This window comes from Protopterus annectens, chromosome 8.part0 (assembly GCF_019279795.1).
Source record: "Protopterus annectens isolate FY-2018-M chromosome 8.part0, PAN1.0, whole genome shotgun sequence".
Lineage (NCBI taxonomy): Eukaryota > Metazoa > Chordata > Ceratodontiformes > Protopteridae > Protopterus > Protopterus annectens.
The window spans coordinates 543,268,889-543,293,266 of NC_056741.1; the positions used below are offsets into that span (position 1 = coordinate 543,268,889).

At 49.0% G+C, this 24,378-nt stretch overlaps 1 protein-coding gene across 2 annotated transcripts in view; it reads left to right on the plus strand.

The window, feature by feature from the left end:
* HORMAD1 (HORMA domain containing 1) overlaps positions 1-24,378 on the plus strand; it is a 4,208,304-nt gene that overhangs the window by 3,137,742 nt on the left and 1,046,184 nt on the right. The gene's annotated exons all lie outside the window — the stretch shown is intronic.

A 24,378-nucleotide genomic window follows, 5' to 3' on the forward strand; every position in this document is an offset into this window, starting at 1 on the left:
TTTCTATCTTGGAAAACACTCTATCTGAAGTAGTTAACTTCATTAGATCAGCAACCTGTGGGTATCGGATCCGATTCGGATCCGAGCCGGCAGCTTTCCAAGCTAGAGATCCGAGCTCCTAGCTCCTCCCCTTACCCATAATACTCTGCTACCTCCCTCCAGTCCCCAGATCTCATTTGCCGTGGCTTCTTGAAGCACGAGTGAGGAGCTCTTGGCAGTTTGTGAGTAGATTTAGAGGATTTTATTCTCTAGTTTTACTGTCCAGTTTCTTCCAAAACTGTGTGTGTGTGTGTGTTCCTTCTCGACTCTAGTATACCTAGTGAACAATTTTTTTCTGTTAGTAGTTTGTTAGTTATAGTTCCCCCTTCCCCTTATCCGTGTGTGTGTGAAGGTGTGTGTGTGTTTAAAATGGCTGAAGGCCCTAAGGCTGTATTTTCAAAATGCTTTGAGTGTGGCCATAAGCTCTCTCCAGCCGATGGCCACACTCAGTGCGTTATGTGCCTGGGGGTGGCACTTCTTTCATCAGGCTGCAAAATTTGTGCGGCTTTTAACCCCCGGGCTTTAAAGGACAGGAGGGCCAAACTTATCCTGGCGGGCCTTTTGCCCTCGGATTCTGCTTTGTCTTCCTCTCCCTCTGTGGCACCAGCTGCGGCTGTTCCACCTACTGTTCCTGCTCCCCTGACCGGGACTCAAACTCCCATTACGGTCCAGGGAGAGACGGACTCCAGGAAAATAGACAGAAGGGACAAGGAGCGTGACAGGGAGAGGCACAGGAGCCACAAGTGGCGGGCTGATTCTGTCCCCTCGGCCCCGCCGACTAAGCAACTCTGCTCTCCCCTGAAGGCCTCCGGGTCTTCCCCCTCTCGGCTTCACTCTCCACGATTTTCTCCTGAGCCGGAGGAGGCGACCCGGTCACCTTCGAGGTTGTCGAGGCGGCCTTCCTGGCCAGCCTCGGCGGCTTCTTCCAGATCCACTAGGAGCCTTTCAGATGCGGACATGGACTGGATGATGCGTCGCTTCCTCCAGGCTCAGATGCAGATGGGAGTGCTCTTGCCCCCCCCCCTCAGGGGGGAGCTCCGCCCCGTTCTTTGCCCCCATTGCTCCTTCTCAGATCCACTATCGGATTTCAGAGCCATCGGATCCGGGTAGCGTTGGAGCTGGAGTGTCGCTTTCGATAGCAATCGCTACTTCGATGCCGACTGTACCCTCGAGTTTGTCGGGTCCTTTTTCTGATCCGAGCTCTCGGGCCGTGAGCCGAGCCTCGGATCCGTGGGGATTAGTGTGTCTTCAGCTCCGACACGGTCGGAGTGCACTACCCTTTCGGATCTGATCGCATCGACTCTGGCACCGATCCGCATGTCAGATCCAAGGGGACTGCTCTCGGATCCCAGGGAGAGCAGCTCACCCTCGGCCTTCGATGTCGTGGAGAGGGTCCTTTCGAGGGATTCAAGGCCCCAGGCTCAGGCTACGGATCCACCCACCATTCCCTTGCAGACGGGCCTGTCTTCCATCATCCGGCCTCAGGGACAGCCTGTGTCTACGTCCCAGATGGTTCCCTTAGAGGAACAAGATTTGGTTGGTGAGCCCTCCTCGGACAGCCCCCCCGAGGAGGTACCTCACAAACAAAAGTGTAAAAGGAGGCACTTGGAATCCCTTGAGTCCCTCACAGAAGACACTGACTTGGAGGAAGGGGAAGGTTCCCCCAGGTCACCCCCTGAGGGTGTCTCCTTTGGAGACATCATGGGGATGCTGCGCATTAGAGGGGAGTAGTCAGCCCAAAAGCCTTCCTCGGATGAGTCTGTGTTTCTGGAGGCATTTAATGCAGGCCCATCTACCTCTTGGGTGTCCCCTCCGGCCGACCCCCTGGTAGACCTTATAACTACCAGGGCGTGGAAGGAGCCGGACACTGTAGAGCCGATACCCAGGAGACCAGATAAAATCCTTAGCCCCCTGACAGACAGGACAGCGTGGAGCAAAGGTGCCCCAGTAGATGCCATGGTGGTGGTGGCTGCCACCAAAAAGGAACTGGCGCAGGAAAGTTCCTCGGTACATCCTCCAGACAAGGAGTCTCGGACGATAGACCGCATTGGAAAGAGGATGTTCGTTTCAGCCACCTTCTCTGTAAGGGCGCTGAACTACTTGGCACACGTAATTCGGCTTCAGCGGGACCTAATCAAAGAGTACGCTGGGTCACCCTCGGAGTCCATGTCAGCCGAGGACAAACGAACCTTTGCGGCACGAATGACCACTCTAAAATCGATTTCCAACACTTCTATGCAGCTTCTCTCCCATGCCACGGAGGGAGCGACTAGAGCCAGTGGAGCAGGCATAGCCTTACTTCGTCATGCCTGGCTCCGTCTTTGCAATTTTGCGGAACCCTTCAAGGCGTCCTTGGCGAACGCGCCTTTTGACGGTTCTACACTGTTTGGCAAGACCGTCCACAGTACGCAACTCCAGAGCGAAAAAGATGGGAAGACGTTGTCTGCCGTCGGAATCCGCTTCTCGACTCCTCAAAGGTCCTCTTCCAGGAACCAGAGAGGACAAAAGAAGATGTAGTTCTGGAAATCTCAACAATCCCGTCCTGCTCCGGACCTCTCGTCCTTCAGAGGCAGGGGAGGACAGGCTGAACGCCGGCCCAGAGGCAGAGGGGGGGAGCCAAGAAATTTCGGGTCGAGGGAACCCTTTTCACAGCAACCCTGAGGGGTTGCCCGACTGCTCCTCTCTGGAGGCCTTTGGGGGGTGTTTCTCGGAGCACCTAGCACATTGGGAGTCCATCACGACGGATCGCTGGGTGCTCCGTATAATATCCAGTGGTTACTCTATTCTCATCCTGAGTTTTCCCCCTCAGTTGGGGCACCTCCCCGATGTCCACCCAATCAGAGAGAGGCGGCAGCCTTAGAGATAGAAGAGCTGCTAAGAAAAAGAGCCATCCAGCGCGTCCCCCCAGGCCAGTCTGGATCAGGCACTTACTCCAGGTTCTTTTTAGTGCCAAAAAAGACGGGGGATCTAATGCCAATTCTTGACCTATCTACACTGAACCTGTCAGTTGTCAAAGAGAAATTCCGGATGGTCACCATTCAGTCTATTCTCCCCTTCTGCAGGAAAATGACTGGATGTGCTCCATACATATCAAGGATGCGTACTACCACATTCTAATGGACAGGCGATCCAGGAGATTTCTCCGCTTTCGGTTGGGAGCCAGCCACTATCAGTTCAGGGTCCTCCCCTTTGGTCTCACCACAGCCCCCAGGGTGTTCACGAAGGTTATCGGCCCACCTGAGGCTTCAGGGAATACAGGTCTTTCCATACCTGGATGACTGGCTCCTCGCCGCCCCCACCAGGCATCTGCTGTGCTCAACCAGGGACTACTTCTTGCGTCTGGCCCACCAATTGGGGATCACTGTAAACTACAAAAAATCGTCCCTTCAGCCTGCTCAGGTCTTGGATTTCATAGGGGCCAGACTAGACACGCTTCAGTCAAAGATTTTCTTGACGTCGGACAGACTCCGCAACCTAACTCTCCACGTCTTAGCTCTTCTACAGTCTCCAGCCCCACCGGCGGAATTAGTCCTGAGGGCTCTAGGGTCTATGTCTGTGGCTATCAATGTTTCACCTCTAGCCCCCCTGAATATGAAGGTTCTTCAGTGGACCTTGCAGGTACAGTGGTCCATTCTTCGACATCCACTATACTCTCCCATTCCCCTCAGCAGGGTTTGCAGGGAATCTCTGCTTTGGTGGCTCCATTCCCGAGAGCTTCGGGAAGGGCGGCCTTTTTTAATGCCTCTACCCCAAACCACAGTGACCATGGACGCTTCTCGCCTAGGGTGGGGGGGGCATTGCATGGGCAGAACCGTCCAAGGCACGTGGACTTCTACAGAGACTGTGCTGCATATCAATGTTCTGGAGATGAGAGTGGTGCTTCTAGCGTTGCAGGCTCTCCATGCCCTCCTTCCTCTAGGGACTATTGCAATTCAGACAGACAACATGTCAGTGGTCTGGTACATCAACAAACAGGGGGGGGACCAGGTCTTACCCTCTCTGCCGAGAGGCCATGAGAGTTTGGGAGTGGGCGATATCTACCAACCGCTTTCTGCTAGCAACGCACATTCTGGATCAGTCCAACATCTTAGCGGACAAGCTGAGTCGAACTATCCTCTCACCTTATGAGTGGTCTCTGAACCCCTTAGTAGCGAAACGGATCTTCCTCAAATGGGGTCAACCTTGCTGCGATCTGTTCGCATCGTCTTCAAACGCAAAGTGCAGTGAGTTTTTCGCTCTGATTCCCCCCACCGGGGGAGACCCCCAGAGACGCTTTGGTTCATGCTTGGCCATCCAGTCTTCTTTATGCCTATCCTCCTCTCCCATTAATGACAAAATTCTTGCAGAAAGCTCGTCGGTTGGGGAGCAGAGTTATCCTCATAGCCCCATTCTGGCCTCGTCAAACCTGGTTCCCATACCTGCGGTCTCATCTAGTAGCTCCTCCTTGGATCTTAGATCCCATCCCAGATCTCATTTCTCATCCTTCGGGATTAGAAACCCCAAACCTGGACAACCTCAAGCTTTCCACTTGGTTGATCCAGTTCCATTAGTGGCTAGGACTCTCGGTATCTCACCCGCAGTTAAATCCATCCTGGTGGCCGCACATAAGCCTTCTACCAAGAAAGTCTACAACAGTAAATGGAAACGTTTTTCTATCTGGGCCGGGCAAAAAAATTTGGATCCCTTTACAGCTCCCACTCCAGCAGTTCTCGAGTTTTTATCCCACATTTTTCATCAGGGGGTCAGTTCTTCAACTGTGAAGGTTCAGATGGCGGCTATTTCCCACTTCCACATCGGAGATCATCTTGGTCCCTTAGCTTCCTCTAAGATCTGCAAGACCTTCTTGAAAGGTACTTTTCTGTTAAGACCTCCTGTCAAGAATGTGGTTCCTCTGTGGGATCTAACCTTAGTCCTCCTGGCTCTTACTGGTCCACCCTTTGAGCCTGCAGCTTCGGCTGACTTAAAGTTTTTGTCTTGGAAAACTGCCTTCTTGATTGCTATTACCTCAGCTAGAAGGGTATCTGAGCTTCAGGCCCTTTGTTCCAAACCTCCGTATGTTGTCTTCCATAAAGACAGAGTTTCCCTCAGGACTAATCCCTTCTTTTTACCTAAAGTGGCTTCCGAAGCTAACATTAACCAATACATTAATCTGCCTGTCTTTTTCCCTAACGACCAGAACAAAGGGGAATATAGACTCCATTCATTTGATATGCATAGACAATTGCGCTTCTATTTGCATAGAACCGCTGCCTCTCGAAAATTGGAGCAGCTCTTTGTTTCCTTTGCCAAGCCATCTTTGGGTAAACCAGTAACGAAGGTAACTCTAGCCATGTGGATTTCTAACTGCATTTTGTACACGTACAAAATCTCTGGTCGACCTGAGCCCGTGGGAGTTCGTGCACATTCTACGCGTTCTGTGGCTACCTCTGCTGCCTTTTGGTCAAGGGTGCCCTTAGATGACATCTGTTCTGCGGCCACTTGGGCTTCCTCTCATACCTTTATTACTCATTTTAAGTTGGATTTGATATCCAGGGGGAGGGCTTCATTTGGCTCTGCAGTGCTCCGGAATATCCTTCCTTGAGGACCTCCCAAGTTTTTGGTAGCTGATCAAATGAAGTTAACTACTTCAGAGAAAGAAGTTATGTACTCACCATAATGTTCCACCTGAGTAGGTAACTTCATTTGTCATCAACCGACCCCCCCCCCCTCTGTCCCCCAACCTGTAGTTCGTCACCCGAAGGATTGTTGAGTCACTCCTAGTTGGTATCAGGTTAGGATGTTCAGGTGGTTTGTTGTTTTTGGCTATTCTGTGCTAATTGGGCAAACTCGATCTGAGGACTGGAGGGAGGTAGCAGAGTATTATGGGTAAGGGGAGGAACTAGGAGCTCGGATCTCTAGCTTGGAAAGCTGCCGGCTCGGATCCGAATCGGATCCAATACCCACAGGTTACTGACAAATGAAGTTACCTACTCAGATGGAACGTTATGGTGAGTACATAACTTCTTTTTCTGGTAGCTATTACTGCAGCCAGACGCGTCTCGGAACTTCAGGCACTATGTGTTCGTCCTCCATACTTGGTTTTTCATAAGGATAGGGTTGCTCTGAGGACTAATCCTTCGTTCCTTCCAAAAGTCTGCTCAGAAAATAATTTAAACCAATCTATAGACCTTCCTGTGTTTTTCCCTAACCACACCAAGGCAGAATACAAATTACACCAATTCGATGTTCATAGACAATTGCGTTTTTACTTGCATAGGACTAAGGAAATAAGGAAGTCGGAACAACTATTCCTTTCCTGCGCTCTAGGCAAACAAGGTCTCCCAGTTTCCAAAGTGACCTTATCCAGGTGGTTGTCTCACATTATTACTTTCATTTATCAATTGAGAAACAAAGAGTTGCTTATTAAACCGAAAGGTCATTCTACTAGGGCTTTGGTCACCTCTGTAGCCTTCCAATCTAGGTTGCCCATGGATTCTATCTGTGCAGCTGCTATGTGGGCAATTCCTCATACCTTTATTTCGCATTACAAGCTAGATATGGTCTCCAGGAGCAGAGCTGACTTTGGTTCCACTGTTCTGAAGAGTCTGTTCCAATGAGCCACCCAGGATTGTAGGTGCTAGGGTCGCTGTCCCAACCAGCAAGAACGAAGGCGAGATAGACAACTTAACATAAAGAAGTTATGTACCTATCATAACGTTCCATGTTAGTTGTCTTCATCTCGCCTTCTGTCTTGTGTCCCACCCACCGTCCCCCTGTCCTATTGGATCAAGAGGAGTTCTAGTTTCACTGGCTGAGTGTTCTCTGGTTTGTTTCCTCTCCTGACTTAGAGAGTATGACAGGTATGCTCAACCTGTTTGTTTGGACAGGTTGATTCTCTGGCTATGTCTGGGGTTAGCTATTTCAAACGAGATCTGGGTAGCTATCGCTAGGCATCGTGGGATAAGGGGTAGCCTCGAGCCAGTAAACAGCTCTCGAGCTATAGAAGATGGCCGAGTCGGAGCTGAGGATCGGCTCCAATCCCAACCAGCAAGAAAGAAGGCAAGATGAAGACATCTAACATGGAACGTTATGGTAGGTACATAACTTCTTTTTTCTTTACCTTACTTTCTAAGGTAATCTTTGATCTGAAGTAGTTAACTTCATTTGTGCAGCAACCTATGGGAATCGGATCCGACCTCGGATCCGAGCCAGCAGTTTTCAACAGCTTTAGATCCGAGCTCCAAGCACCTCCCCCTACCCATAATCCCCTGCCATCCCTGACTGACCTCAGATCTAGTTTGCCGCGGTTAACCAACAGCAGCTTGATCTAGAGTTCCAGGCATTAAAGACTTTTTTGTGAGAGAAAAATTTACCTTTTCTTCTCTTTTCTTCAGATTTTGGTTGTGGGTGTTTCCAGGTCCCTTTTTGTATAAAACCCTCTTTAGTTTAACTTTATATTTTTTGTCATTTACCTCCCCCTTCCTTCGTGGTTCCGTTAGGGTTGTGTGTGTGTGTTTGGGGCCTAACGTGTGTGGTTTTCACTTTTAGTTAAAATGTCTGAGGCCCCAAAGCCGATTTTTTCTAAATGCACCGAGTGTGGCCATAAGCTGTCCCCGGCAGATGGCCACACTCAGTGTGTGTTGTGCCTTGGGGTTGAGCACCTGTCTTCTGGTTGTTCCATCTGTGCGGCGTTCAATCCCAGGGCACTCAAGGACCGAAGGTCTAAGCTGATTCTGGCGTGTCTTCTGCCTCCGGATTCGGCTTCTACCTCCGGTCCTCCCGTGGCTCCTGCTGCGGCGGCTGCCAATCCTGCTTCCCTCCCCCCGGGACTCAACCTCCCGTCTTAGGCCCGGAGGAGAGGGAGGCCAGGAAAGAGAAAAGGAGGGAGAAACGCCACAAGCGGCGGGCCGAGGTCTCCGCTCCCCCCCCCCCCCCTGGCTAAGTGGTCTTCTCCCTCCAGGACTTCTGGGTCTCCTCCTTCTCGGATCCGGTCCCCTTGCTTTTCACCGGGTCCTGAGGAGGAGGAGACCTGATCTCCTTCGAGGTCATCGAAGCGACACTCCCATCCCGCCTTGGTGGCCTCATCGAGATCAACCCGAAGTCTCACGGATGCAGATTTGGACTGGATGATAAGAAGATTCCTCCAGGCCCAACTGCAGATGGGAGTGCTCCTGCCCCCCCCCCATTTTTTGCCCCGATAGCTCCTTCTCCGTTCCGCTTCCCAGGCTCGGAGTCTTCGGAGCCGAGCAGCCTTGGAGCTGGGGGTGTGTAGGCACCGATAGTCTCGGGTACTTCGGCGTCGACACTTCCCTCGAGTCTGTCGAGTCCATTTTCTTCGTATCCGAGCTCTCGGAGCCGAGGGCCTAGCTTCGGATCGGGGGTATCAGTATGCCTTCGGCTCCGTCCAGGTCGGAGCATACTGGTCCGTTGGATCCGATCGCTTCGGCGCCGGCCCCGATCCGTGCGTCGGATCCGAGTGAGGGTCTGCTTTTGGATCCCAGAGAGAGCAGCTCTCCCTCGGCATTTGATGTGGTGGAGAGGGCCCTGTCGAGAGATTCCAGGCCCCCGGCCCTTGCCACGGCTCCGCCCTGCACTCCTTCTCTGTTGGGCCCGACTTCCATCACCCGGCCCCAAGGACAGCCTGCTCTGACGTCCCAGGTCATTCCTTTGGAACAAGACGTGGCTGGTGAGACCTCCTTGGACAGCCCCCCGGAGGAGGTTCCTCACAAGCGAAGGTGCAAAAGGAGGCACCTGGACTCCCCCGAGTCCTTGACTGAGGACACGGATTTGGAGGAGGGGGAAGGCTCCCCAAGATCACCCCCCGAAAATGTCTCATTTGGTGACATCATGGAGATGCTCAGGATAAGGGGGGGTGGTCTGCCTCAAAGCCTACCTCGGACGAACCCGTGTTCCTGGAGGCGTTTGAAGCAGGCCCGTCTACCTCTTGGGTGTCCCCTCCGGCTGACCCCCTGGTAGATTTGATTACTACCAGGGTGTGGAAGGAGCCGGACACTGTGGAGCCAGTCCCCAAGCGCCCGAACAAAATTCTCAGTCCACCCTCTGACAAGTCCCATTGGAGTAAGGTTCCCCCTGTAAATGCCATGTTGGTGGCGGCGGCCACCAAGAGGGAACTAGCTCAGGAGAGTCCCTCGGTTCATCCTCTGAGCAAGGAGTTTCGGTCGATGGACCGTTTAGGGAAGTGAGTCTTTAGTTCGGCTACCATCTCTGTGAGGTCACTGAACTACATGGCACATGTGCTTCGACTGCAGCAGGACCTTATCAAAGAGTATGCTGCGTGCCCCCCCCCCCCCGAGTCCATGTCGGCGGAGGACAAGCAATTGCACTCCACCTGGATGGCCACTCTCCGATCCGTATCAAACGCTTCTATACGGCTACTGTCCCATGCCACGGAAGGAGCCACTAGAGCCAGCGGAGCGGGCCTTGTCATGAGGCATCAGGCCTGGCTCCGGCACTGTGATTTTACAGAACCCTTCAAGGCGTCTTTCGCTAATGCCCCTTTTGATGGTTCTGCCCTTTTTGGCAAAACTGTTTGCGATACCTTGGTCCAGAGCGAGAAGGTCGGGAAGACATTGTCTGCCGTCGGAGTCCGCTTCTCTGCTCCCCAGAGGTCCTTCTCCAAGAACCAGAAGGGACAGAAGAAGATGTAGTTCCGGAAGTCACAACAGTCCCGTTCCAGACTCCCAGCCCTTCCGTGGCAGAGGAGGGCAGGGTGGACGCCGCCCTAGAGGCAGAGGGGGCCCGCGGCACTTTGGATGCAGAGAACCCTTCTCGGACCAACCCACGCAACACCCCTGAGGGGTTGCCCAACTGCTCCACTCTGGAGGCAGTCGGGGGACGTTTCTCGAAGCATCTAGCAGCTTGGGAGTCCATCACGACAGACCGCTGGGTGCTTCGCATTATATCCAGAGGATATCAGATTCCCTTTTCTCTTTACCCACGCAGCCCCAGATACCTCCCCGATGTCCCTCCCGATCAGAGGGAGGCCGCAGCAACAGAAATCCAACAGTTGCTGGAAAAAAGAGCCATCCAACACGTCCCCCCCAGACCAGTGCAGGTCGGGGTTTTACTCCAGGTTCTTCTTGGTGCCAAAAAAAGATGGGGGACTTAAGACCTATCCTCGACCTCTCCCCCCTGAACCTGTCAGTAACCAAAGAGAAGTTCCGCATGGTCACCCTTCAATCCATTCTCCCTCTTTTGCGGGAGAACGATTGTATGTGCTCTATAGACCTCAAGGATGCGTACTACCACATTCTGATGGACAGGTGATCCAGAACGTTCCTCCGCTTCCGGCTAGGAGCCAGTCATTTCCAATTCAGGGTCCTCCCCTTTGGTCTCATCACAGCCCCCAGGGTGTTCACCAAAGTGTTAGCGGTGATAGCGGCCCACCTGAGGCTCCAGGGAATTCAGGTCTTCCTATACCTGGACGACTGGCTCCTGACCGTCCCGACAAGGCATCTACTCTGCGCAGCCAGAAACTATTTTCTTCGTCTAGCTCCCCGGCTGGGAATCAGTATCAACATAGAGAAGTCATCTCTTAATACGACTCAGACCATAGACTTCATAGGGGCCAGATTAGACACAAAGAAGCTCCTAGCTTTCTTGACCACAGACCGGCTACGAACCCTGAGGCTACATGTGCGGGCTATTCTACAATCTCCAGCTCCTCCGGCGGAATTGGTCCTGAGGGCTCTAGGCTCAATGGCGACGGCAATCAGCCTATTGCCAATGGCTCGTTTGAACATGAGGGTCTTACAATGGACCCTCCAGGTCCAGTGGTCCTTTCTTCGATATCCTCTGAGCCATCCCATTCCCGTCAGCAGGGCTTGCAAGAGGGCCCTGTTATGGTGGCTCCAATCTCCGAACCTCCAGGAAGGATGCCCCTTTTCTATGGCCCCTCACCTAGCCACGGTGACCACGGACGCCTCCTGCCTCAGGTGGAGGGGCATTGTTCGGGCAGGACAGTCCAAGGCACGTGGGACCTCACGGAGACCTCTCTGTATATCAATGTCCTAGAGTTGAGAGCAGTGCTGTTAGTGTTGCAAGCACTTCAGGACCTTCTTCCTGGAGGAACGATTGCGATTCAAACGGACAATATGTCTGTTGTCTGGTACATCAACAAACAGGGGGGAACCAGGTCTTACCCACTCTGTCGAGAGGCCATGAGGGTGTGGGAATGGGCGATCTCCACCAACCGCTTTCTTATAGCAATGCACATTCCAGGGCGGTCCAACATCCTAGCGGACAGACTAAGTCGCACCATCCTGTTACCATACGAATGGTCTCTGAATCCCGAGATAGCGAATTGGATTTTCGCCGAATGGGGTCAACCCTGTTGCGATCTCTCTGCTTCTCCCTCCAACACAAAATGTTACAACTACTTCGTTCTCATTTCCCCCTCCAGGGAAACTCCAAGAGACACTCTGGTGCATGCTTGGCCTCCCGGTCTACTTTATGCTTACCCTCCTCTTCCTCTGATGCTGAAGTTTCTACAGAAAGCCAGCCGGTTGGGGAGCAGGATAATCCTCATTGCCCCATTCTGGCCCCGTCAAACCTGGTTCCCTTACCTTTGGTCTCATCTGGTGAATCCTCCTTGGATTCTGGATCCCCGTCCGGATCTAATATCCCACCTCCTAAATCTCCCAGTCCCGAATCTGGACAATTTCAAGCTCACAGCTTGGCTGCTCCAGTTCCACTTGTAGCTAGGACTCCCGGTATCTCTTCCCCAGTTAAAACTATTCTAGTAGCAGCGCACAAGCCTTCTACTAGAAAGATCTATAGTAGTTTCTCCATTTGGGCGGAACGTCAAAATTTGGATCCTTTCACAGCTCCTTTACCCGCTGTATTAGACTTCCTGTCAGGGCTGTTTCATCAGGGGGCTAGCTCCTCCACAGTCAAGGTTCAACTAGCAGCTATCTCTCATTATCACGTGGGAAATGAACTGGGCCCTTTGATCACCACGAAATTGTGTAAGACCTTTTTGAAGGGCACCTTTCTGCTCAGACCTCCAGTGAAGGATGTAGTCCCTCCTTGGGATTTAACACTGGTGCTTCAGGCCTTGACAGCTCCCCCGTTTAAGCCTGCAGCTTCAGTAGATCTTAAATTCTTGTCATGGAAAACGGCCTTTCTTGTCGCTATCACCTCGGCTCGAAGGGTCTCTGAACTACAAGCCCTCTGTGTAAACCCCCCATACTTGACTTTTCACAAGGATAGAGTTTACCTCAGGACCAATCCCTCTTTTCTTCCCAAGATTGCCTCTGAATCGAATATTAACCAGTCCATCAACCTACCAGTCTTTTTTCCTAATTACCAAAACAAAGGGGAATACAAATTACACTCACTGGATGTGCATAGACAACTTCGCTTCTACATCCACAGGACATCTGGTCATAGGCAATCTGACCAGTTGTTCATCTCCTTTGCCAAATTTAACTTGGGTAAATCTGTGTCTAAAGTCACGCTGTCTAGATGGATTTCACAGTGTATCCTTTTAGCATATGAAAGTTCTGGCAGGCCCGCACCTCAGGGAGTCCATGCCCACTCTACTCGGTCTATGTCTACCTCTGCTGCTTTTAGAGCGAGCGTCTCTTTGGATTATATTTGTTCGGCAGCCACTTGGGCCTCATCTCATACCTTTATCAATCACTATAAATTGGACATTATCTCCAGAGGGAGAGCATCCTTTGGCTCTGCAGTGCTCTGAAACATCCTTCCATGAAGGCCGCCCAAGGTTCAGGTAGCTGGGGACTCTGTCCCATAGGTTGCTGCACAAATGAAGTTAACTACTTCAGATTAAGAAGTTATGTACTCACCATAACGTTCCATCTGAGTAGGTAAACTTCATTTGTCAGCAACCGTCCCTCCCTCCTGCCCCCTCACTTATGAATGTTTTCATACTCAGTTCCATGGGTGTTACCCACTTATCTGTGAGAGTAATAGTCTTTAAGCAGTATCTGCTTTTGGGCAAACTTGATCTGAGGTCAGTCAGGGTTGGCAGGGGATTATGGGTAGGGGGAGGAGCTTGGAGCTCGGATCTAAAGCTGTTGAAAACTGCCGGCTCGGATCCGAGGTCGGATCCGATTCCCATAGGTTGCTGACAAATGAAGTTTACCTACTCAGATGGAACGTTATGGTGAGTACATAACTTCTTATTATCATTGTTGGTAGGCTTTCTTTTTACCTGTTTAAAAAAAAATAAAATAAATATTTGATATTATTATTCCTTTTATTGTTTTTGTTTATTGTTGATATAGCTGAGAAGCATACCGGGTTTAAAATGTGCACTTCCTGTGGGCATAAGATACCTAATTCTGATGACCACAGGGAGTATGTTTATTATTTAGGCCCTTTCAATTTAGAAGTGCCTTGTGAAATCTCTTCTAGATTTAATTTGAGGGCTATCAATGACAGATGTAATGAGTTGGTCCTGAAGGACAGGGCCTTTTGCCTGCTTCTTCTTCTTCTTCCACAGCTACTACTTCTGGGGCTCAAACCTCCTCTAAAAGCAGAAATCTTCAGAGCCCAGGGAACCTAGGAAGCTATCTCCTGAACAATCTCCAAGATCTGCTCCAATCTCGAAGCCACCTCCTAAAGTTAAAAAAATTGTTGGATCCAACTACCTTGGATCTGACAGTTATAGTCTAAACTTCCTTGGATTCAGAGTCCCCATTTTTCTTTGGAGCCGGTGTCTCCTAGGCTGAGATCTCCCTTTTTAAAGGAGACCTCTAGAAAGTTGTGTCATCCTCCCTCCACCTCTTTCTTAATCAGGACCCCCCCAAAGTCTTTCTGAGGCAGATATGGACATGATGATGAAGAAATTCTTTAGAGCACAGATCCAGATGGGGATTTTATGGGCTTCATCTCCCACTGGATCAGTCAGCCTTCAACCACCTTCACAACCGATTTTGACGCCGTGTCTGATTTAACCTGTAGTTTTGGAGCCATTGGAAACAAGAGTGCCAAGAGTTGAAATGTCGGATATAAAGATACCACCTTCCTTCTTCGACTCTGAGTATTTCCCTGACCCATTCAGAGCCAGTCCTCACTGAGCAGGACAAGTCTCGGAGCTGAATTGTTGGTGCTGAGTCCGGGGTGATGACTTCAACTTTGAGGTTTTCAGAGCTGTCACTTCCCCTTGGAGCCTTGGTGCTGGACGGCTCGGGTCCAACTCCCTCCTTGGAGAGAGACCCAGGAGAGGTGCAGAATCAACTAAGCCAAGAGCTTTGGCTCCAGTGAGGTTGGTTTCTACTTCTCTTGGTCACTCTGCCTTTGAGGTACTGGAGAGGGTTTTTTCCCATCTGAGGGCTTCTTTGACTCTCAATTCCTCAGATCCTATCCCTGTTCCTTCATGAGATTTGAGCTTAAGTCTCATCAACCTAATCTACAGGGATAGCCATCTCCGTAAGAGCTTCCAGGCAATTCATATTCAGGAACTTCCTGTTTCTTCTGATACCTCTCCACAGCATCCCATTGAAGAGGTTCCTCAGAAAAGATTGTGTAAGAGGAGGCACTTAGAGTCCCCTCAGAAAGCTTTGACTGAAGACACCAATTTTTATGAGTGGAAGGGTCTCCAAGATCATCGCCAGATGATGTCTCCTTCGCAGACATTTTAGAGATCCTGCACTAAAAAGGTGGATGGTCCTCCCAAAGCCCCTCTCAAGAAGAGTCGGTGTTCCTAGAAGACTTTGGGTCTGGCCCATCTACGTCTTGGTTTACTCCCCGGCAGATGAGCTTATAGATTTTGTCTCCTGCTGAGCTTGGAAGGAACCAGACACTGTAGAGCCTATCCCCCATCGACCAGACAAGATCCTTAGTGCCCCTGGAGCCAGGCAATTTTGGAGTAAGGGAATCCCTGTAGATGCTATGATTGTTGTGGCAGCCACCAACAAAGGAATTAGCTGAACAGAGTGAACAGACGTCCACTGTCCATCCTCATAATAGAGAGTCTAGGGCATTGGATAGATATGGAATGTGTGTTTATGCTTCAGTGACCTTTGCTTTGTGGTCGCTTAACTACCTGGCAGACTTTACTACGTTATAGAGGGACTTGATAAAGGAACTGTTGAAGTCTATCCTGAGGTCCATGTCAGCAGAGGAAGAGAAAACTTATTCCTTCCAACTGACCACCCTACAATCTATATTGAATGCGGATATTATATGCCGATTGTCTAAAAACTGAATAGCTTTACTTATGTTACTTTGAATTGCAATGCATATACCAATGGTTTCTTTTGGCAGCCAATGAGAATTATGAAAACTGATTGGTTAGGAAAGGAATAATAACTTTATTGACCCCAAAAGGGATTTCTTATGCGGGTAGTAGTTGGACAAGCACAAACAAAATATATATTTTTTAAACCTTTTGTGATAAAGTAAGTGCTGCAAATAAAGCTTTATACAGAGTTGCACAAATGCGAGAATAATTTATTCTAATTACAATGAGTCTAAGAAAGATTTCTATTGGTTAAAAACTTGAACTTCTGAGGACTGATTGGATATACCACGAATAAGTTACCATCATGATACTAGCAATCGCATTATGGAATAAAGAGCTATGTTAAGATAAAAAATAGATTTTAAGAACTTCCAATTGTTTTGTGGTTTCTTAAAAAGCACTATGATATCATGAAAGGACGACAACGTGGGTTTGCCATCTCTGCCGAAGTTTAGCAAACATGACTTGGACTTCATTCTCATTGGATGGAAAAGAAGGGTTCTGACAAGGCATGTTTCTTATTGGTTGAGAGATTTTGATCGGACTAACTCCATTTTATTGGAGGAAATAATGCGGAAGAGACTAAGCAATTATCCTCCTGACTACAAAGTCAAAATCTTTACATGCACAGAGAATGACTGGTTAACTATGAAAACTGGTGACTTATGATGATTTACATCTTACATTAATGTGCCATGTGATTCAAAAGTCTGTTTTTTTATTGGATGTTAGTTTTTTTAAAAAATAAGACGCTCAGGACAAATTAATGAGGATCTGAAGAAGGCATATCGTCGAAAGCACTTGTCCTGGTTCCGACCATATGAGTTTTTATCTATTAAAAGTTTTGTTTTATTATTTTTGCTGTGGTGGAACGTTCCTTGTTTTTCCTGCATTTGTCTGCTTATCCTGGGACGTGCTTTAGTAGTGTATACCTGATTTTCTGTAGGATCTTGTACAGAAGGTTGACTGTATGTGCTGTATAGCTCTTCAGATCAAGATGCATAATATCACATCAAAATAAATAGGCACTCTCAAAGACATCTGAGCTTTCAGCTGAGAAACAGCCATTACCAGTTCATATCTCTGCCCTTTGGTCTCACAACAGCTCCGAAGATGTTTACCAAATGCATGGCAGTGGTGGAAGCTTTATCTTAGACTGCACGGATTCAGAGTGTTTTCTTATTTAGATGACTGGCTCATTTCCACATCAGCCAAGCATCTACTAGAGAAGGCCAGGGATTACTTACTCCAGTTATGTCCATTCCTAGGGATCGCAATCAATCTTTACAAGTCCCATCTTTAACCAGTTGAAGTCTTGGAGTTTGTAGGAGCTCACCTGAACACTATCAGTCAGTTTGCATTTTTACCCCAAAGCAGAGCTCATATCATAAGATTGCATGTTAAACAGGTTCTAGGGCATCCCTCTCCTCCAACAAGATTGGTTCTTCAAGCCTTAGGTCCGATGGCTACAGTGATCACCCTGCTACTTACAGCTTGCCTTCACATGAGAGTTCTCCAGTGAACCCTGGCAGTACAATGGTCTATGCTTTGACACCTTTTGGAACAGCCTATAAAAATTTTGCAAGCCTGCAAAGACTACATACTTTGGTGGATGCAGTCTACTGAGGTTCATCAGGAATGTCCTTTTATCCTTCCTCCCCCGAAGGCCATGTTGACCACAGATGCCTCCCAGTTGGGGTGGGGGTGCATTTCTTGAGACTGACTGTTCAAGGCATGTGGTCCCCAAAAGAGACCAATTTGCATAGCGATGTTTTAGAGATAAGAGCAGTCCTGTTGGTACTGCATGTCTTTCGGAACTCTCTCCCTCTTGGAACATTTGCTATCCAGACCGACAATGTATCAGTAGTTTGATACATCAACAAATGGGGGGGACCAGATCTTACCTATTTGCCAAGAAGCAATGAGAATCTGGCAGAAGGCGATCTCTTCCAACACCTTTCTTGTAGCAATGCACATACTGGGGAATCCAGGGTTTTAGCCATCAAGCTCTGCAAAACCATCCTGATGCTGCACGAGTGGTCTCTCAATCATGCAGGTACGGAAATTATTTTTTGCCAGTGGGTCAACCTTGCTCCAACCTTTTTGTCTCTCCCTTCAACGAGTGTAGCAGCTTCTTTGCCCTAATTCCGTCTCGGGGAGTCACTGAGGGATGCTGTAGTCCATGCTTGGTCCTTCTGTCTCCTGTACTCTTATCCTCCCGTCCCCTTAATACCGACATTTCTCCAGAAAGTACAATGGTTGAAGAGCAAGGTAATCCTCATTGCCCCTTTCTGGCTTTGGCAAGTATGGTTCCTATTCCTATGGTTTCATCTCCTATGTCCACCTTGGACAGTGGACGCCAGTCTAGATCTACTATCACATCCATTGAGGATGATTCATCTGGACATTCAAGGCCTCAAGTTGACCACATGGTTTCTCCATTTCCAATGATGGCTAGACAATCCAGGCTTTTTTCTGTGGTTCGTAAAATCTTATTTTCATACCAGAAACCTATAAGAAAAATTTATAAAAGTAAATGGAAAATATTTTCCTGTTGGGCAGAACAGAGAAAGTTGGATCCTTTTACTGCTCCGTTTCCTGTTTTGTTAGAATTATTTGTTTCAATCTTTCAACATGGTGCCAGGTTCTCCAGTGTAAAAGTTCAGCTGACAGCCATCTGTATTTACTACATAGAATATAATACTTTCCTGCTAGCCTCTTCTAAAATATGTAAAGCATTCCTTAAGGGTACCATGTGCTTAGGCCTCCAATAAAGAATCCTACTCCACCTTGGGATCTTAATGTTCTATTACAAACTTTAATTCACTCCCCTTTTGTGCCTTCAGTTAAGTTAGATCTAAAATTTCTCTCTTGGAAAACAATTTTTCTTGTTGCTATTATATTTGCGAGGTGAGTTTCTGAACTCCAAGCACTTTCTTCAAAACCATCTTATTTGATTTTTTGTAAAACAGAGTGACTTTACATACAACCCCTTCCTTTTTGCCAAAAGTTGTCTCTGAGTCAAATATAAATCAAGCAATCAGTTTGCCAGTTTTCTTTCCAAAATTTCATAATAAGGGAGAACACATGCTCCATTTTTAGCTGTACTTAGACAACTTCGTTTTTATCTCCATAGAACAAAAGACTTTAGAAAAACTGATAACTGTTTGTTTCCTTTGCCAAAAGCAAGTTGGAAAAAAACAGTATCCAAAGTTACCTTAGCCAGATGGATAATAGATTATATTTCCTTTGTCTAGTCTCTGAGAGGATTGTCATTACCCAAACCTCCAAAAGCTCATTCAGCTAGATCTATGGCTGCATCATCTGCTTGTTGGACCAGGGCTTCTATTGATTATATTTGTGCTGTGGCCACTTTATCCAGTTCTCATACTTTTATTGCTCATTACAAGTTGGATATCATCTCCAGGAACAGGGCTGGTTTTGGTTCTGCAGTTCTCCGGAATATCCTTCCATGAGGACCACCCAAGATTATCATAGTTGGGGACTCTGTCCCATTCATTGAGGAAAAAATGAAAATGATAATATCAGATATTAAATTGTGTACTCATTCTAATTATGTATCTGTGTTGTCCATTTTCATTCTTCCTCAGCCTCCCACCCTCCTTCCCCCTAGCTTTATCCTTTGGGAATGACCTGATGAGGTGCATCGGAACCACTGATGTTATGTAGTCCAGTCTCGCCTACATTCTTACCGGCTATATCGAATATCGGCTCCAACTCGGCCAAACTTTTCTAGCTCGAAGTCTTCTATTAGCTGGGCTAAGCAGGTATCCCATGGTGCACTGCTCCATATTCCCAGATCTCATTTGCTGCTTGTGTAGGTCGGACGTGGTCTTGCTCTTGGCTGTGGCTAAGTACCTTTTTTTCTTGTTATTTGAGAAAATTTCTTACAAACAAAAAGCTATTTTCATAGTTAGTGTCTATTCAGTGTTGTTTTGGTTTAGGTAGTGTGTTTGTGGTTTGTGGTATCCCGCTAACTGTTCTTTCGGGCTAGGCCCATTTCAGTTAGAGGACCTAGTCCTCTTGTCCTGTGTTGTTCGCGCTAAAACCGTTTAAGTTAGAGGTTTTACTGTCGGTTTCCCCTTGCTATTTGTGGTCATAAAACCATTTTAGTTAGAGGTTTTTGGCCTTTTTTGTTTCAGTGTGTGTTCCTTCTGGGGTTTGTGTGTGTGCTGTGCAGTTTACTAACTTGTTCCCACTTTTTGTGGTGTTGTGTGTCTGGGTCCTTTCTTGTAAGACAGTGACTAGTGCTGTGTTGGGTTTTTGTGACTGCTTGTTGGAAAATGTCCAAAGATTCCAAAGAGCACAAACCTTCGGGTTTTAAAAAGTGCACTAGGTGCGGTTACAAAATGTCCATCACCGATGGGCACTCAATTTGTGTTTATTGCCTGGGAGCCATCCATCTGCAGGAGTCCTGCAGCTTCTGCCATGCTTTTAGTTCCAGAGTGCTCCAAGAAAGAAAGAATAAGCTGATTTTAAAGGGACTCTTGAACCCCTCTTTCAAAGAGGCCATGGATTCTTCTCCCAGTGCTAAACCTAAGTCCTCAAAATCTAAAAAGAGATCTCCGGCTCCTTCAGTTTCTTCGGAGCCACCGGTGAAAGTCACAAAACTTGCTTCGACCTCCTCAGCTCCACTGTCCTCGGGGCCGCAGGAAGTGTCGGTGTTGATGGAAGCGGCGTTGGCTCTAATTATATTGGAACCTCTTCGGAGCCGATCGCCCAGTTTTAGACCAGTTTCACCTGAGAGGAGATCTCAATCTCCCTCCCTGTCCTCCAAATCCTCCAGGACCCTTTCTGATGTGGATATTGATAGGGTGGTGCAGAGGCTCCTCCAGTCACCGGTTTTGGCAAAATTGTTTTCGGCTCCGGCCCAGTCGGATCCAGAGCCCGGCTCGACCCCTTCTTCGATCATTCCTCCTCTGAGCGCATCTCTGTCTTCGGAGGCAGAGTGTTCCACGCCGTGTGATGTTCCTAGGTCGGTTCCGATGGCCCCTCCGTGCCTATCGGTACAGACGTCGGCTCCGACCCCGTCGGCTCTGTCCACGGGGTTCGAGACTCGAGATTCTTCACTTGGGCCCGAGGGGGACATCTTGGGACATATTTCGGTTCCGAGTCTTCCGCTCGCTGCCTCGGCTCGAGGGACCCCGACTCCTGTTTTGGTCTCGAAGGCTGGCCGGTCCTCGGACTCTGGGGGGGGCCTGCCTTTGAGGCCATGCAGACTGCACTGGCCAGATCGTCAGCTACATCATGCGGGTCGGTCATTCTGTCCCCCACCACTCCGGTGAGAGCCTCTGATCACCTCCTATCTGTAGACAGTGGAGCACCAAGGCCTAGGGATACCCCCACGAGTGGTCCCCAAGTTTCTGAGGGCCCTTCAGAGTTTTTGCCTGAAGAGCCCCCTAGAAAGAAAACGTGCAAGAGGAAGCACATAGACTCCCAGGATGAGTCTCTCACCTCTGATACTAACCTCGTGGAATCGGAGGGGTCCCCCAAGTCATCCTCTGATAATGTTTCCTTCTCCGACATCCTGGAGATACTGAAACAAAGAGGTGACTGGCCATCCAAAGCCCCTTCCGAGGAGGAGTCGGTCTTCCTTAAGGCATTTGGGGCTCAGCCCTCCGCCTCCTGGGTGTCCCCACCCTTCGACAAGCTCCTAGATTTAATTTGTCGAAAGGTGTGGGAAAACCCTGATTCTGTGGAGCCCGTACCCAGGCGTCCCAACAAGTTTCTTTCTGCTCCCCCGGGTAAGGAGTTTCTGTCTAAAGGAGTCCTTGTGGATGCCATGGTGGTGGCGGCAGCCAGTCAGAAGGAAGTAGCACAGACTTCTTCCTCCATCCATTGTCCTAACAAGGAGTCTAGGACCATGGACTGCACGGGAAGCCCTCGTCAGCAACCTTTACCTTGCGGTCACTGAACTATCTGTCTCATTTCACTCGGCTCCAGAGAGATCTCCTCAAGGAGTTAGGAGATACTCCTGAGGCAGTGGCCCAGATGGTTAACACCCAGGTGTCTACCCTCAATTCCATAGTCAACTCCTCCATGTGGCTCATCTCATATGCAGCCGATGGAGCGAGTAGGGCAGCAAGCTCAGGAGTCGCCCTTAGAAGGCAAGCCTGGTTGCACCTTTGTCACTTTGCGGAGGCCTTCAAGTCTTCTTTCACTTATGCCCCCTTTGATGGTTCTTCTTTGTTTGGAACCAAAGTAAAGACACCCTCACCAGGTGTGAACAAGAGGGAAAGACCCTGTCTGCCAAAGAGGTCCGTTTTTCCCTTCCCTCTAGGCCTTACCCCAAGGCCCAGCGGGGTGGGAAGATGTGGTTCAAAAAATCACAGAGGTTTTTTCCTGCCGCACAAGGTGAGTCCCGCTCCAGAGGCAGAGGATGGGGAGGTTATTCAGGGAGACGCTGCCCTAGAGGCAGAGGGGGCCCTCACAGTTCAGGAGACCGCAATTCCTTTCGTGGCTCCCCCTACTCTCGTTCCTGAGGGAGTGCCTGGCTGTGCTTTTCCGGAGCCAGTCGGGGGTCAGATTTCGTTATATCCAGAAGCCTGGACAAGCATCACCCAGGACCAATGGGTATTACGAATAATTTCCGGAGGTTATGTCTTCCCGTTTACGTCAGACCCCCACTTCAGTCAGAAAAATCCCGGACGTTCCACCCAGTCAAAGGGATCAAGCAGCCTCAGAGGTTTCAAAGCTGCTAGAAAAAGGAGCCATCCAGTGTGTCCCCGCAGACCAAGTCGGATTAGGGACTTACTCAAGATTCTTTTTGGTGCCGAAAAAGAACAGGGGACCTGAGACCCATATTTGATCTCAGCCAACTGAACAACTATGTACAGAAGTCCAAGTTCCGTATGGTCACACTACAATCGATTCTCCCATTGTTGGGAGAGGAGGTATGGATGTGCTCCATCGACCTCAAGGATGCTTACTACCATGTCAAAATGGACAGGGCATCCAGGAGTCACCTACGCTTCCGGCTCGGAGCCAGTCATTTCCAGTTTCGAGCCCTGCGCTTTGGTCTCACCACAGCCCCCAGGGTGTTCACCAAATGTATGGCTGTGGTGACTGCTGACTTGAGACGTCAGGGATTCCAAGTGTTTCCATATCTGGACGACTGGCTCCTTACCGCCCCCACCAGGCATCTACTAGTCCAAACCAGAGACGCTGCCATCGCTCTATGTCAGCAGTTGGGCATAGCACTAAATTGGGAAAAATCTGCCTTGTTGCCCTCACAGCATGTCACCTTTATAGGTGCAGAATTAGACGTCGTTCGAATGCAAGCATTTTTACTGCAGGAAAGGATCAAAGTCTAGCAACAGATACACAACCTGATGCCCCTGAGGAAAGCAAAGGCAAGATGGGTTCTTCAACTCCTGGGGACCATGGCAGCAACAATTATGTTGGTCTCTCTAGCGAGATTGCACATGAGACTTCTTCAATGGCTCCTCTTTGTTCAATGGTCTCTCCAAAAATTTCCAGTTTCTCACCCCATTTTGCTCACGGACAGATGCAAACAGGATCTCAGTTGGTGGCTTTGCACCAACAATTTGGACAGGGGAAAACCCTTCGTTCCACCCATCCTGGTTGCCACAGTGACCACGGACACCTCCCAGATGGGGGGGGGGGCATTGTCTTGGCAGGACAGTCCAAGGCACTTGGCAAGATCACGAGATACATCTGCATACCAACGTCCTAGAGATGAGAGCGGTGTTACTTGCATTGCAGGCACTTCAGAGCTCTCTGCCTCTAGGGAGGATTGCAATACACTCGGACAACATGTCAGTAGTGTGGTATTTAAACAAGCAAGGGGGAACCAGATCTTATCCCCTGTGCAGAGAGGCCATGCGAGTGTGGCAGTGGGCAGTATCTTCCCAACGGTTTCTGGTGGCAACGCACATTCCGGGGAAGTCCAATGTGATAGCGGACAGGCTAAGCAGAGCTATTCTAATGCCTTACGAGTGGTCCCTGAATCCTCTAGTTGCAGAACAAATCCTCAGCAGATGGGGTCAGCCTTGCTGCAACCTTTTTGCCAGCCCCGTCAATGCCAAATGCAGCAGCTACTTCACGCTGATCCCCCCACAGGGGGAGTCACCCAGGGACGCTCTAGTTCACGATTGGCCCTCCGGTCTGCTTTATGCTTTCCCTCCATTTCCCTTGCTGTCAAAAGTGATTCAGAAAGCGCAATCCTTGGGAAGCAGAATGATTCTGATTGCTCCACACTGGCCTCATCAAGTCTGGTTCCCCTTTCTCAAACCCTACATTGTGGACACTTCTTGGATTCTGGATCCACAACCAGATTTACTGACGCACATGTCGGGACAGTTCCACCCCTCTCTGATGACCCTCCGGTTGACAGCCTGGCTACTCCACTTCCTTCATTAGTTAGGCTTCACCAGTTTTCACCAGCAGTAGTTCACATTTTATCTTCCTCTCATAAGCCCACTACTAGGAAGATTTATTGTAGCAAATGGAAGAGGTTTTCTATTTGGGCGCATACCCAAGGAATTGATCCTTACAAAGCCCCGATTGCTTCAGTCTTGGAGTTTTTTTCTATGCTTTTCCATCAGGGTTCCGCATCAGCTACCATAAAAGTTCAGTTGGCAGCAATATCTAATTTTCATGTTGCGAATGAGCCTAGTCTCATGGCTCACAGACTCTGTAAGGCTTTCCTGAAGGGTACTCTATTACTCCGTCCTCTGGTCTCCAAACCTATCAGGCCCTGGGATCTCAATTTTGTTCTACAAGCCGTCACTTCACCACTTTTCGAGCCTGCAGCTACCTGTGATTTGAATTTCTTGACCTGGAAAACAGCCTTTTTAATAGCAATCACTTCAGCCAGGCGAGTTTCAGAAATTCAAGCCCTTTCTATCAAACCTCCATACTTGATCTTCCATGAGGACAGGGTTTCTCTTAGACCAAACCCTTCTTTCCTTTCTAAAGTGGCTTCTGTATCCAATCTTAATCAATCTATTGAATTGCCTGTATTCTTTCCTCATTTTTCAAACAAGGCAGAATTTAAATTTCATCAGTTGGATGTACACAGACAGTTACGTTTCTATTTGCACCGAACAAAAGATATCCGAAAGTCTGATCAACTATTTGTCTCC